Source organism: Cibotium barometz, chromosome 65 (genome assembly GCF_041138505.1).
Source record: "Cibotium barometz isolate CiBa-2024 chromosome 65, ASM4113850v1, whole genome shotgun sequence".
NCBI classification, from domain to species: Eukaryota; Viridiplantae; Streptophyta; class Polypodiopsida; order Cyatheales; family Cibotiaceae; genus Cibotium; species Cibotium barometz.
Window position 1 is genome coordinate 24,152,668 of NC_141110.1, and position 15,132 is coordinate 24,167,799.

The following is a 15,132-nucleotide window of genomic DNA, read 5'->3' on the forward strand; positions in this document are numbered from 1 at the left end:
CAAGAAGTTCCGCAAAATTATCCTCTTTGGTATTAGTAATGTCTCTGTCCATATAACAAGGTTGACCAATGGCCATTTGATGATGCTTCCAACTGCTTGAGACATTGTTCTTGCATCCATTGTGGCAAATGGAATGAGAAATGTATCATCAAAGCTTTGTTGAACATGTATTGCTGCACATGTCTCACCAATGAATTGAAAACCACATGTTTGAGATGCATCAATGGAATGAATAACCTCGCGTGCCTTCCTTGCAGAACCATCAATGAGAAACACTAAAGCACCTTGTTTTAGACCCTACAATCCTCGAGAAAATCAAAATCTCAATAAGAAAGATTGAAGTGATGTTTTTGCGGTAGTACACAAAACTATAAATGTAATTCAATCTCAACATGAGTTCAGGCTCCAACCAAAGTTTGAATCTCACCTATCAATGCTAGTTTGCTAGGAGGCTAGGCTCCATCTAAAGTTTGAGCCTTGCCTCCATATGCTAGCTTGTTAGTAGGAGGCTCCATGAGCCTCACCATCATATGTTAGTTTGCTAGGAGGCTCCAGTTAAAGTTATCATCCTCACTTGCATCATATATTAGTTTGCATATGTTAGCTAGAAGGGTAGGCTCCTCCAACAAAAGTTTGAGCCTCACCCGCGGATGCTAGTTCGCTTCTAGGAAGCTGAAAGTAAAGTTTGAACCTCACCCACAGATGCTAGTTTGCTTGGAGGCTCCAACCAAAGTTTGAGCCTCACCTTCATATGCTAGTTTGCTATTAAGAGTTGCTATTGAGAGGTTCCAATTGAAGTGATAATTCTCACCTCATGTATATGCTAGTTTCCCAAGAGGTAGGCTTCATCACCCTCTGCATCTGGCCACACCGTTTCATTGGGATATTGAGTCAAGTTATGGTATCAATTAGCCATCAATGTTTCATAGCTACAAAAGGGAAAGGTGAGTGGTTACAATAGCAGCAAAGGCAAAGAGAAAGCAATAGAGAGAAACAATATGCTAGTGAAGAGAATGTGACATGGAAATGAGCAAATGGACATTGGATTTGAGACTCTTCTCCTTCGTGAGGCTCAAACTCAAGTTTGAGCCATTGTGCATTATATAGATTTTAGTTGAATTTTTAATTGCATAGTTTATAAGTATATTTGGGTGTATGGGGAAAGAGGGAAGAAAAGAAGAAATCTCAAGCTCAAACTTAAGCTCAAGGCTCAAACTTGAGTTTGAGCCTTGTCTATTACACAAGTAAGTAGGAATAGAGAGGGAAGCTAGGATAATCCCATAGAACAAGTGGGGTGTGGGTGAAGATGGGTATAATGTAAACCATCATGCCAATTAAAATGCATTATGTAAACCAGCATGCTAATTAAAATGTATTATCTAAAGTGCCTAGCTTCACAATCTGCTAGTCCTTCTGGAAGAGGAGCTCCATCACTTGAATCCTCATTTGGGAAGCCTTGAGTATTCTGCTCAGATCTTAGAAGCTCTTTTTGGTGGAGGGCTTTCCTTTTGCATTCATCTTCATTGTATGAGTCTCCTGCATCCTCCGTGGATTCCAAGTGCAGGCTGCTTTGACCTCCTTACTCCTCCTCCCCACCATCTAGGTGGCTGGCATCAAAGGCAGGTGGCACCATATGAATTGGCTTCTCCCTCATGATGGCTTCAATATGCCAGATGGGCTTTGTGCGACTTGCCACATTAAGCAGCTTGCTAGATGAGCCTTGTGCAGACCCATCAACACCTATACTAGCATCTCCCTCATGTTGCTTTGTGCGAATGCTTTCGAACATTTTATATTCAGCATGTTCAGAAGTTGATGTTGCACCTGCAAAGTATTACAAACACAACAATGTGTTAGTACTAAACTAGCTCTTCAGGACAAGCTAAAAAACATAGTGCTAACACAGTACTAATATATTACTAATAGCAACCACATAGAAGATAGTACTAAGTAAGCACTATGATAGTACTGAATAGTACTAACATAGTGCTTACTTTGTGAGTACTAATTAGTACTAACATAGTGCTTACTTTGTGAGTACTAATTAGTACTAACAAATACCAATTAACATTGTGTACAACCCTTTACTAGATACTACACAAGATAGTACTAAATACTGCTAACACAGTGGCAGCATAGTACTAAAGAATAAAAATTTGTATAGTACTAACCTCTATTACTGTGCTTATTCAAATGCAAATACTACTAGCATACTAGTACTAAAGAGTCATAAGACAGTGGTAGTATAGTACTAAAGTATTGACATGTATAGTACTATTCTAGTACTATAGAACAATGATATATAGCACAATTGGAAACAAGGTCCAACCTAGTACTAAAAAATACTAAAAGAGAGTGGCTAATAGTACTTCAAGAGTAGTCATGCAAACTAAAAAGCTTTAAATAGTACTAAAAGAGTAGTTGAATGCAAAGTGTATGAAACTCTACTAAAAGAGTTACAATATTAAGTACTAAATTACAATTTTAAATGCAAAGAGTACTAAAAGTGTATGCAAAGACCACTAAATGCAAAGAGTACTAAAAGTATATGAAACTCTAATAAAAGAGTTACAATATTAGTAAATTAGTATTTTAAATAGTACTAAAGAGTACTAAACCTGTAATGAAATACTAGTATATTAAATTGGACCTCTGAGTTTTAATAGAGTACTAAAATATATCTAAAGTGGTACCTAAGGAGTACTAAATAGTTCTAGAAAGCAAATCGTAGTACTAATAGTTAGTAGTACTAATAGGAACAACAAAGTACTAAATAGTAAGAAATACTAATCACTTATGAAACTATACCAAAAGAGTTACTAAATAGTACTACACAGTACTAAATTATACTGATATAGTAGTATATTAAATTGAACCTCTGAGTTTTAACAAAACACATACCTGTAGGGTGTCTAAAACCCATTGCAACCATCCAGTCATTAGATATGCTTTCATTGCATGATTGAGCCATGCACTGTGTGGAGTTGGAGAAGTGATGTGATGTGCACAACATATGGTATGTCTGCATGCAAGGGGTAAACACAACGTCCAATGCCTCCAAGTTGAAGCACAGGCCACAAAACACACACATGCATAGACAATGTACAAGAAGATCAATATAAGCTTCTTAGTACATAAGCAGAAACAACATAAAACCCTAAACCTAATGCATATTACCATGAAATGTTAACAATAAGGCTAGCAGGGACTGAAGGATGCACAATTCGAGAAGGATAAACTGCACTAAACCCCTGAGCATAAAGAGCATCATTCAGGCACATTATTTTCTTCATAAATTGATCGTTCCCCTTCTTCAATACCAATACGTGTGCGCTTTGTAGATTGTAGCTCACTTCTAGCAGTAGCTAGCTCTCCTTGCATCTTTTCTGACTCTTTTGGCAACTCGGTTTGAGCACCTCGCTCTCTATGAATTTCGGATTTTCCAATCAAAAGTGGCTGTAACGGAGTCACGCTTCTTCTCTCTTTCACTCTCCAAGATGGAGGCTTCCTAAAATTTGGCTTCTAATGACTGGTTTCTAAGTTCTATACGAGACTTGCATATGAACAATGCACTCAGGTTCCCATGAGTCAATAGGTCTATTCCTAAACCACCACCTGACTTGCTCTCAGCATTGCATGACATTTCTTGTTTGATGTTAACAAAGTTCAAAGGGTTTGGATCCTCTAATTTGATGCATGTGCTGATGGAATTACCTCCCCGTTGAAAAGCACACGTGTGCTAAGCAAAATCATCCCAATCAACCTCAATGCCTCCTTGCTATGCCAAGGCAAAGGCACAGGCAAGGATAGTGCCAACTGCATTGTTGATGATGCTATTAATTTGGTAAATCCTCCTATATAGAGCTTGTAAAACTCGTCCTGCGAATCCTTGTTGAGGCCGCTAATGTGGAAGCCTCTATGTGTGCTTGAATGCGAGAAGCCCCATGTAGTTTTGAGAACCACTTGTTGAACTTTGTTTAAGTTTTTGGCCTGGCTCGTAGGAAGAAGTTCCACCCGAGCTTCACTCCTCTAGGAATCTCAAGTGAACTCATATGAACCTTAGGCTCCTTGCTCTTTGCCTTTGCCTGAGTTCCCTTTTCTGGTGTACTATGCACCTTAGTCTCTTTGTTCTTCAAGGGAGACTTCTTCACAGGCAATTTCTTCAAAGTCTCCACATGCAATTTCTTCACACGGCTTCTTTTGGTAGGGGAGTTCTTCACCACCTTCTTTATCATTGATTGATGATGAGGACGAGAAGAAAATGACAGAGAGAGAGAGAGAAAGAGACAGAGAGAGAGAGAGAGAGAGAGAGAGAGAGAGACGAGAGCGATAGAGCTCTAAGAGATATGCAATAGGAGGGCTCTAAGACAGACAATGGAAGCTTGAGGGGGATGACATGTACGATAGTGGGAATCCAAAATAAAAAATGTGTGTGTGAGAGAGATAGATAGATAGAGAGAGAGAGAGAGAGAGAGAGAGTGTGTGTGTGTGTGTGTATCGTACAATGTGCATGATGCATGGATTTCAAACCAAATATTAAAAATGCACTAAATGTCTCTAATATTTTTCTTATGAAAAAGGCACTATATTCCATATGCATAGTACTAAAGCATTTTGCCAATAGTATATACACCGTACCATGCTTTCACCCTATGGCCTCGGCCTCCCTTTGCGGGTTCTGGTGAGTCCCATGCTTGTATGCGATTTTGGCCTAGCCTCTTTCGACCGCAGATGATCTAACATCCGCCCCATCTTTTCCATCAATAGGTACTCCTAACACATTAACTACACAACCTGGCATGACCTTTCCTACATGAGCATCCACAATAGATCCAATGCGCTTGACCATATCTCCTTCTTTAATGGTGGTATCACTACCGGATATAACAATTCCTACATTCTCACTATCAAAACCCTAAACTAATGCATATTACCTTGTAATGTTAACAACAAGCAAGCTGGCAGGGGCTGAAGGATGCACAATTGGAGCACGATGAACTGCACTAAACCCCTGAGCATAAAGAGCATCAGTGAGGCACATTATGTTCTGCACAAATTGATCGCTCCCCTTCATCCGCTCTTCAATACCAATACGGGTGCATTTTGTAGACTCTGTAGCTCACTTCTAGTAGTATCTATCTCTCCTTGCATCTTTTCTGCCTCTTTTCGCAACTCGGTTTTCAGCACCTGGCTCTCCAAATTTTGGATTTTTCTTAAAATCCAATCAGAAGTGGTTGTAACGGAGTCGCACTTCCTCTGCTTCACTCTCCAAGTTGGAGGCTTCGTGAAATCTGGGTTGCAAACAATGACTGGTTTCTGAGTTCTATACAAGACTTGCATATATACAATGCACTCAGGTGCCCATGAGTCAATAGGTCTATTCCTAAACCACTACACCTGACTCGCTCTCAGCCTTGCATCGCATTTCCCCTTTGATCTTAACAAATTTCAAAGAGTCTAGGTCCTCTAATTTGATGCATGTGCTGCTAGAAGTACCTCCCCTTTCAAAAGCGCACATGTGCTGAGGAAAATCATCTGAATCAACCTGAATGTCTCCTTGTTATGATGAGGCAAAGGCACAGGCAAGGACAGTGCCAACTTCATTGTTGATGATGCTGTCGTTTGGTAAATCCTCTTGTACAGCTTGTAAAACTCGTCCTGCGAGTGCTTGTTGAGGCCACTAATGTGGAAGCCTCTACGTGTGCCAGAATGCGAGGGTCCCCATGTAGTTGACAACCATTTGTTCAACTCTGTGTAAGTTTCTGGCCTGGCTCATAGGAAGAAGTTCCACGCGAGCTTCACTCCTCTAGGAATCTCGAGTGAACTCATATGCACCTTAGGCTCCTTGCTCTTTGCCTTTGCCTGAGCTCCCTTTTCCAGTGTATTGTGCACCTTAGTCTCTTTGTTCTTCAAGGGAGACTTCTTCACAAGCGATTTCTTCAAAGTCTCCACATGCGATTTCTTCACAGGGCTTCTTTTGGCAGGGGAGTTCTTCACCGCCTTCTTCATCATTGATTAATGATGAGGACAAGAAGAAAATGAGAGAGAGAGAGAGAGAGAGAGAGAGAGCGATAGAGCTCTAAGAGATATGCAACAAGAGGGATCTGAGAGAGACGATGGAAGCTTCACGATGACATGTACGACAGTTGGAATCCAAAATCAAAAATGTGTGTGTGAGAGAGAGAGAGAGTGTGTGTATCATACAGTGTGCATGATGCATGGATTTCATACCAAATCTTTAAAATGCACTAAATGTCTCTAATATTTTTCTTATGATGAAAAAGGCACTATATTCCATATGCATAGTACTAAAGCATTTTGCCAATAGTATATACACCGTACAATGTTTTCACCCAACACCATATTGGGGAATTTGGGAATTTCCTAAGTCCCACTTTGAGAAATAGACCTATTTTTTGTGCATTTTGTATAGAAATATTTGTATTTTTATAGCCAAACCTAAAAGTTTACCTTATCTATGAGAATAAAGCAAATTAAATGTTGGAAAAATAACTAGAAAACTATAGAGTATGTGTGTTTTCCTAAGGAATTTCTTCTTTACTTCACTTTATATTAATACATGATGCTTAGACATCAACGCATTCTCTCTCTCTCTCTCTCTCTCTCCAACCCTTGACCTTTGACTACATATGCATAGTCGCCATACAATATAATAGTATGGTTATAATTCTGGTTAGCTCTTTCTAGTAAGTTGGAAAGAATATGTATGTGTGGTTAATAGTCTCGAAAAGAAAACCCCAAAACATATTACTTAGAATTATTTGAGATCAAAGCACACTATATTCTTTTTGTCTATATTTGTGCTGAATGTTTCTAAGTTGGAAAAAGGATATCTACGTTACCCTTGAAAATAAAAATCAAAACAACAATAATGAGACTAATTTGAGATTTAATATATCTAGTATACTTTGCATTCATAATGCTGTCATTTAATATCAAAGCACAGTTGGTATATTTTTTCATCAAAGCCCGTTCTCTCCATCAAAATATAGTTAGAATATCACTCTTCTACGATGATCTTGTTTACAAAACAATCAAGTCTTCTATGAAATCACAACCCAAAAACCTTGAGCTAGTCTCCAATGTTAAAAGAATTTATAAACACCAAGGTATAAGTTAGAGACATGAATGTATTGTTGCCTTGTCACATCATTTTTGCAGAAGGTAAAATTCTAAAGTTTTTTAATGAAGTGTCTAGCTACATGACCACAAGATACTTCATAAAAGTATATTTTTGACCGTGTGGCCAAAGATCACAAAAGACAATATTATAGGACTATTGAATTAAGAAGCAACAATGCATATAGTTGCAATGAACATTTTAGAATATATTTCCATACACACATGCTACAACACTTCCACATTAATATGCATATAGGACATATGTGTAGATCATACTTAGAAAAACATATTTTAAGAGGAAAAATATTCGACCATGTGGCCAAATATCAATAGACACCAACTTGACACCTTTGATAATATGAGTCATACCAATATTTCAATCAAAGTAGTACAATTGCAATTTGCAAAAGCATTGTAGCTATATGATACAAAAAAAATTCTTCCTATATATTTGACCATGTGGTAAAACATCAAAAGATCCAACACTTTAGACAAATATTTGGATCAAAGTAATGCAATTGGAATTGATTCAAGCATTCTAGCTACCATACAAGAAATTGCTTCTTCCGATATAACTTCAACAATATACTTGAAAATAAAATTCAAAACAACAATACCGAGACTAATTTGAGATTTAAACTTTTCTAGTATATTTTGCATTCATGCACGCATTCATTTAATATCAAAGCACAATTAGTATACCTTTTCATAAAAACACATTTTCTCCATCAAATTACATTTAGAATATCATTCTTCATTGAGGAGCTTGTATATAATACAATGAATTCTTCCATGAAATCACAATCCAGAAATCCTGAGCTAGTCTCTCTGATGTTGAACGCATTTATAAACACCAAGGTACAAGTTGTAGAAAAGAGTGTATTATTTTTGTGTCACATCATTTTCGTGGAAAGTACAATTTTAGAAGGTTTTTTATGAAGTGTCTAGCTACACGACCATTTATGTAGTCTTCCTTATATCCGAGCTGATGAGCAAGTTGCATTGCTTCCATATCCTTTAGAGTAGAAACCAAAGGAATCCGCTTTAACCTCGATACTTGTGAGACACCCAATGGATGGGTTGGATGAATTGAGACTCTTGATGATGATCCTTGTACAATTGATGATCTCTTCAAGCAAGAAGTGATTGAAGATTGTTTCATATATATTCCATCTCCACGATTGATGCTGTTGGGTTGTACTGATGATGAAGATGACATAGCATTATCATCTCCTTTAAGCCATGTGTCAATCACAACCTTGAATTGTGTGTACAACTCATGTCCATATTGAACTGGCTCAAGTCCATATCGATCAAATTTTATGACTTCACGTGCATCATGGGATCCACTTAAGCGAGTCAAGTAGGGTAGAAGTTCCTCAATCAAGATTGAGTCTCCTTGGTTAACATCAAATGTCTGTGGATAGATGCAGTTCTCAAGAGGGTTAGGACACTCCTTGTAGGGACTATCATCTATCAAAATAGTCTTGCTATGTTCACAAACATTGCCATATTCATTCCACACATACTGAAGGGGCTTGAACATTGCTTCCACCCCCATCTTGTCTGGCCGATAGATGATCTTGAGTGGATGCATATGGCATTTCTCCTGTCCCCAAATCATGAAAAAAGGATATCTCCTTTTTGCATAGCTCTCCAAGTAATTGATTATTGCGATGACATTTTTGTGTGAAGCTGTAGACCAAACTCCCACTTGGAATCTTGCAAATGTAGCTTCAAGGAACTCAATGCATCCTGGTCGAAGAACAACCCATTGCTTGCCCACTCAAAAACTTTGGAACCTCTTTGATTTGGAAAAACAACGTTGTAAAAGAAGACCATTGAGATCAAGTATCACACATAGTTTGGTAGCACTTTTCGCCAAGGCCACATCACTTACTTTGTTTGCTCTGCTCAAATCTGCCAAATATGCAAATAGACTATTCTTAGTCAAATTTGAATCATTCTATCATACAACACAAAGGTTAAGAACAAAATAGACATCTAGTCTCTTACAAGATTTTTTTTTTCATTTTAGAGCTAGTAAGCTAAGATAAAAACATTATATATAGTTCAATAGGGCTAAGTTTATTATACTATTCCATATGTACATTGTATAAGACATTAAATTTAATATGCAAATAGTATGCATGGATGCTAGATACTTCATCAAAATATATTTTTGACCATGTGGCAAAAAAATCTCAAAAAGTAATATTATACGACTATTGAATTAAGATACAATAATGTATATAGTTGCAATGAACATTTTAGAATATTTTTCCATACACACATGCTACAATATTCCACATTGATGTGCATGTAGGACATGCATGTTGAGCATACTTAGAAAAATATATTTCAAGAGAAAAAATATTAGATCATGTGGCCTAATATCAATAGACACCACATTGACACCTTTGATAATACAAGTCATACCAATGTTTCAATCAAAGCACTGCAATTGAAATTGAAAAACTCAATGTAGTTGTATGACACAAAACATTTTCTTCTAATATATTTGACATGGCAAAATATTGAAGGATACAAAACTTTAGAGAAAACCAATACCAACATTTGGATCAAAGTAATGTAATAGCAATTGATTGAAGCATTCTAGCTATACCATACAAGAAAATATTTCTTCCAACATTATCATGTACTTCATACTTGTGTTTTAATACAAAAGCATAAACTTTTTGCAACCAATTTTAGGTGCAATATGATGAAAATATTTCTAGAAATAAGGACTCTTAAACAATAAACACAAAACTGAGAGAAATAGGCTTGTAAGGCTTGCTTTAGATAGCACCACAAAATGAGAAAATATGTAGGAAATGTTATGTCATGAAATCGTCCTCCAAAACACAAGTTCAACCTTACACCATAGTGTTCTCATTGACAAAAGTTAGGGATAGAGCGGTTCAAACACCTGAAGTAGCCTTCAACCTCTCTTTCATATTAATATTTGCTATGTCTTGGCTTGATTCATCCACACCCTCCGGCGGTAGGTCAAGAGCTAGAGCACCAATGGGAAGAACCTCTTGAGCACTTGTAGGTGGGTTGGCGCTCTCATGGGCTCTCCAACATGCCGCTTCAATCTCTCTTTGCTCTTGACTATTGCACACCACTGCAATAGTCTTCATGTGATGTTCCAATGCGAGCTTTGATGCAACACCACATGAGAATATATCACATACAACCTCATGTGCATCATTGAATGCCTTGATTGTAGCCTTGATGACCTTCTTTTTCTTTCTAAATATGGCCTTTGCAATAGTTTGTTCTTCTTCAAGCTCTCCATCCTTTCCTTCCTTGTCAATGGCTTCAATGGATTCATTATCCAAAATGTATGGCTTGTTGGAATTTCCAACATATCGATCTAGATTGATGAAGCTTTTCTCCATGGTCACAAGTGTCAACACAACAAATGAATCCATGGCCCCAAAAGCAAGACTCTTGGCCATTGGTACTTGCATGAAAGATTCTCAAGGGCCTCCTCCATAGCTGCCATTTGTTTGCGGTTGAGAAATTTCAATAAATAATTCCCTCTTGTTTCTCTGAACAACCCTTTCCCACGGCCAGATTAACTTCTAATTAACCGGGTCAATATTCTCTAGTTGGCCCACTTAGAAATTCGTCTCAAAACATCAACCTTCCGTAGCCTTTCATCGTGGGAATGCAGGGAGCAGTGCTCCAAAAATAAGACTTTCACCGTGGGCCTGGCCAGAAAACCGTGCCCTCGCGCCAAAGTATGCCATGGGCCCTCTGGAGGCATGTTCGCAGCCGCAGTCAGCAATGTTTCTTTCACCCTTCCCAACACCACCCTCTTGCAGTCCTTCTTCAAGTCAATGAGCATGAAGAAGAACCAGACCAGTGCCATGAATGTAAGTCAATGAGCATGAAGAAGAACCAGACCAGTGCCATGAATGTCTTTCCCACTAGCTTTTCGATCAACCCCGTAAGGCCTTTCAACTATACTGGTGCACAACCCAAGAACCTCGCTCCGCAGATGGGCACATGGCTCTCTTGGCTGCCCTTTAGCTCCAGTGTGCATCTCGCTCTACAAGGCACCAGCATCCTCGGCACCGAGAGTCACCCCATCCACCTCCACAGCTACAACTTCTTTGTGGTAGGCCAAGGAGTCGGAAACTACAATAGCACTAGCAATCCCTCTACATTCAACATGGCCGACCCTCCTGAGCGCAACACTGTAGGCGTCCCTAATGGAAGGTGGGTCGCCCTCCACTTCCGGGCGGACAATCCAAGTACAACTACACCAATATTATGCCTTCAACAAGTTTTCATGTTCTTGCATTGCTAAAATTAGTGTCACAACCCTATGCATGCAGGAGTGTGGTTCATGCGGAGATCCACCGGAGTTGGGGTTTGGAAACTGCTTTTCTTGTAACAAACGACATTGGACCAGAGCAGTCCGTTCAGCCCCCGCCCTTCGACCTACCATCTTGCTAAGCTCCCGCCCTTCAAATTGCCATCTTGCTAAGCTGACGAATCCCACATCCAAACATTTTTTTCAATCTTCCTTCGCTCTAGCACTCCATGGGATTGTTCTTAGGTTTCTCTTGTGTTTTGTTACTCAGGATTCTGATGAATCCCACACCCATGCCAGCCAATTTTGTCATTCTTCCTTCTTTTTGTTTTCCCCTCTAGCACATCATGGAATTCTTCTTAGGATTCCCTTGTGTTTCCTATGTTATGTGGATGTCCACCATCAGTCAAGGAGATTTCATTTCCATCAACCCCTCCAAGTTTTAAATTAATGCTAATTTTTCCTCCTTATGGGTTGTACATCTTTATCCTTTGAGCTCCCTTTAAACCTTTGAACCAGTCTATGGCTTATGAAACTCTTAGAAATGTTTAGGGTAACATACCACTCCCCATTGCTCCAAACATTTACCCCATATCACTAGCTTTTTCGACATTGGGTACTTTGAGCATGGCATTGATATATTTCTACCATTGAGCATCACCACAGCTAGTTTTCTCCATAGAGTGTCAGTGCATTGAGTTAGAAATAGGGGGACATATGACTACAGTGTGGTCTCATTTCATGTGGGCCTAATACGGATTGAATCACATACACACTGTTAAGTACAAATGGTTGTTCACATACATTTGGTATGTATGTGAATCACATCACATACGAATTGAATCACATACACACTATTAAGTACAAATGGTTGTTCACATACATTTGGTATGTTCATTCATAATACTAATCTAATTATCACCCATTTCTCAAAGAATGTCATGAAACATTAATGTCCTCAAGAACTTTTGTAAAGTCATGCAGTTTCTTTTCCTTCCACATGCTACTTTTATCTCACCCAACACATCAATAATGAAGTTACAAGAATGTAATTCAATAATTAAAGTAGAATCTAGATAAGTGAAGTTATAAGAAGAAGTAAAATTTGGATAAGGTGAAATAGAATCTTGAAATTGAAAGGGATGCATCTTCCTCTCAAACATTCCATCCTCCTCTTTGACTTTGTATCTCTTCTGAGGCTTCGACTGAATAATCACAATATAATTCAAGAAAATAAACTTTTGTACAACTTTTTGAGGCACAAAGAGAACAATTTTGTATATAATCAAGAAATCTTACAACAATCTAATATGAAGCTCGAACCACCTGACCACCCTCGAAAGTGTGTTCAAGAAGCTTTCTTCATACACGGTTATCATTCCCATGAGATTACGCTTTTTTATATATATATATAACACTAGGAAAACAACCCTTTTCTATGTTTTTGCATTCGCACCTCGGTGATTTGATAGGGATGCTCAATAGCTCATCTTGAACATTCCATCCTCCTCTTCGACTTTGTATCTCTTGTGAGGCTTTGACTGAATAATCACAACACAATTCAAGAAAATAGAATTTTACACAAATTTTTAAGGCACAAAGAAAACAATTTTGTATTTTGTGTATATTTCTCTTCTTCATATCCAAAGTCAAAAGTAGCCCTTCTGGTGCTTTCTCGATCCGCATGCCATACTTTTGGGGGCGATGTTACCCTTTTTTGGAAAAATCATGTTCGGGAAGCTTTCTTCATAGGTGGTCATGATTCCCATGAGATTATGCTTTTTTAAAAAACACTTGGAAAACAACCCTTTTCCATGGTGCGCCATTCGCGCCTCAATGATCCGAAGAGGATGCTCAACAGCTCATCTCCAACATTCCATCATGCTCTTCGACCTTGTATCTCTTGTGAGGCTTCGGCTCAGTAATCACAATACAATTCAAGAAAATAGAATTTCGCACGAATTTTTGAAACAAAAAGAGAACAATTCTGTATATAACCAAGAAATCTTACAACAATCTAATATGAAGCACTCTTGGAGGAAAGAGCTAGAACCACCCGACTACCCACCACGAGCTATCTCATGAAAATTTCGCGCTGTCGTGCCATGGCACGTCTATGATGTGAAACCGTGCATGTGAGGCCATCAAATACAAATCCAGATGCATGAGGTTATGTGCCATGACGAGTCATTATATGATGCCATGTACATATGTTCATATTGTAAATGAGGTTCAATAAGACAAGCCATTAGGAACTCAATGGAGTCTTTTTGGGCCCTTTAATTTGCCATTGCCTAATGGAGGTGATTAAGAAATAGACAAATAGGGAGATTACATGTGGACTGACACCAATGGTTTGTAAGAGCCTAGAAGGTAGTGGTCAAACTTAGAATAATAGGCTAAATAGGCTCTTTTTAAATTTTCAAAATCAACTAAAACTCAAAAATTCAAAACGTATATGCATTTTTCCCCTATTTTATATAGAAAAAGATAGCTGCAGCCTGCCAGCAGCCTGCAGCCATCATTAACTAAGGCCTCCAAAGTGATAGAGGCCCAAAAACGAGTTCCCATGCATTCAATGCACATTCCCTTCACTTTCCACTATCCCTCTCTCCCACGTTCCCTCCAAAACGCTCTCTCTTCCCCCTTTCTCATAGCAAGGCGTTGTTCACTCTCTAGACTACTTCTATTAGCTATCTACATCTTGATCTACCTCTCTCTTCACTCAGAAACCCAGATCTATAGCTATGGAAGCTTGATCTGCAACCTCCTCTTAGAAGCTATGGAAGCTTGATCCTCTGATCTGCAACCTCCTCTTAGAAGCTATGGAAGCTTGATCCTCACTTACATTTCCTTCCTTCATCCTTCTTCCTTGTCCAACCTCCTTTTACAGAGTGTAACAGCAGAGCTTAGCTATGGAAGCTTGATCTGCAACCTCCTCTCAGAGGCTATAGAAGTTTGATCCTCACTTACATTTCCTTTCTTCATCCATCTTCCTTGTCCAACCTCCTTTTACAGAGTGTAACAGCAGAGCTTAGCTATGGAAGCTTGATCTGCAACCTCCTCTCAGAAGCTAGGGAAGTTTGATCCTCACTTACATCCTTCTACCTTGTCCAACCTCCTTTTACAGAGTGTAACAGTGGAGCCAAGCTATGGAAGCTTGAGTTGCAAATGCTTTGGCTCTCATAATCTTACTCATTGTCTCCTCTCATCCCCTCCAATATCCTCTTTCAAAGTGCAGTAATAGCACAGCCAAGCCCTTGGAACTTGCTCTACAACTCCTTCTCTTTTTTACATCTGCCTAGTCTAAGTTTTTTTCTCACTATTTTTCTTTGCCATCAAGGTTTATAATCTCTCTAATATATACATCTGATGTCTTCTTCTAGAGCTCGAAGGCCTCCGATCAGTATTCAATCTCTCTCTTGTAGCAGTGGTCAAGATGAGGATGGGCACTGGAACATCAAACAGTACGAGAAGTGGAACTGGATTACGATGCAGCCTAGTACAAGAGGAAGCCACAAGGTGTCAAAGCGATACGTTGATATACAAAGTCACCATTGGAAAGGGCGGATATTGGAGCTCAAACAAAATCGTGATGGAAAAAAGCTAGCTAAGGTCCAACATGTTTACAAGGCAACAGAGCTGAAACTAGCAGACCA

General features: G+C 38.8%; 1 pseudogene; it reads left to right on the plus strand.

Annotated features, from left to right (window-relative positions):
* Positions 1-11,038: 11,038 nt before the first annotated feature.
* Positions 11,039-11,616, plus strand: LOC147603089 (laccase-4 pseudogene; annotated as a pseudogene).
* Positions 11,617-15,132: the final 3,516 nt, after the last annotated feature.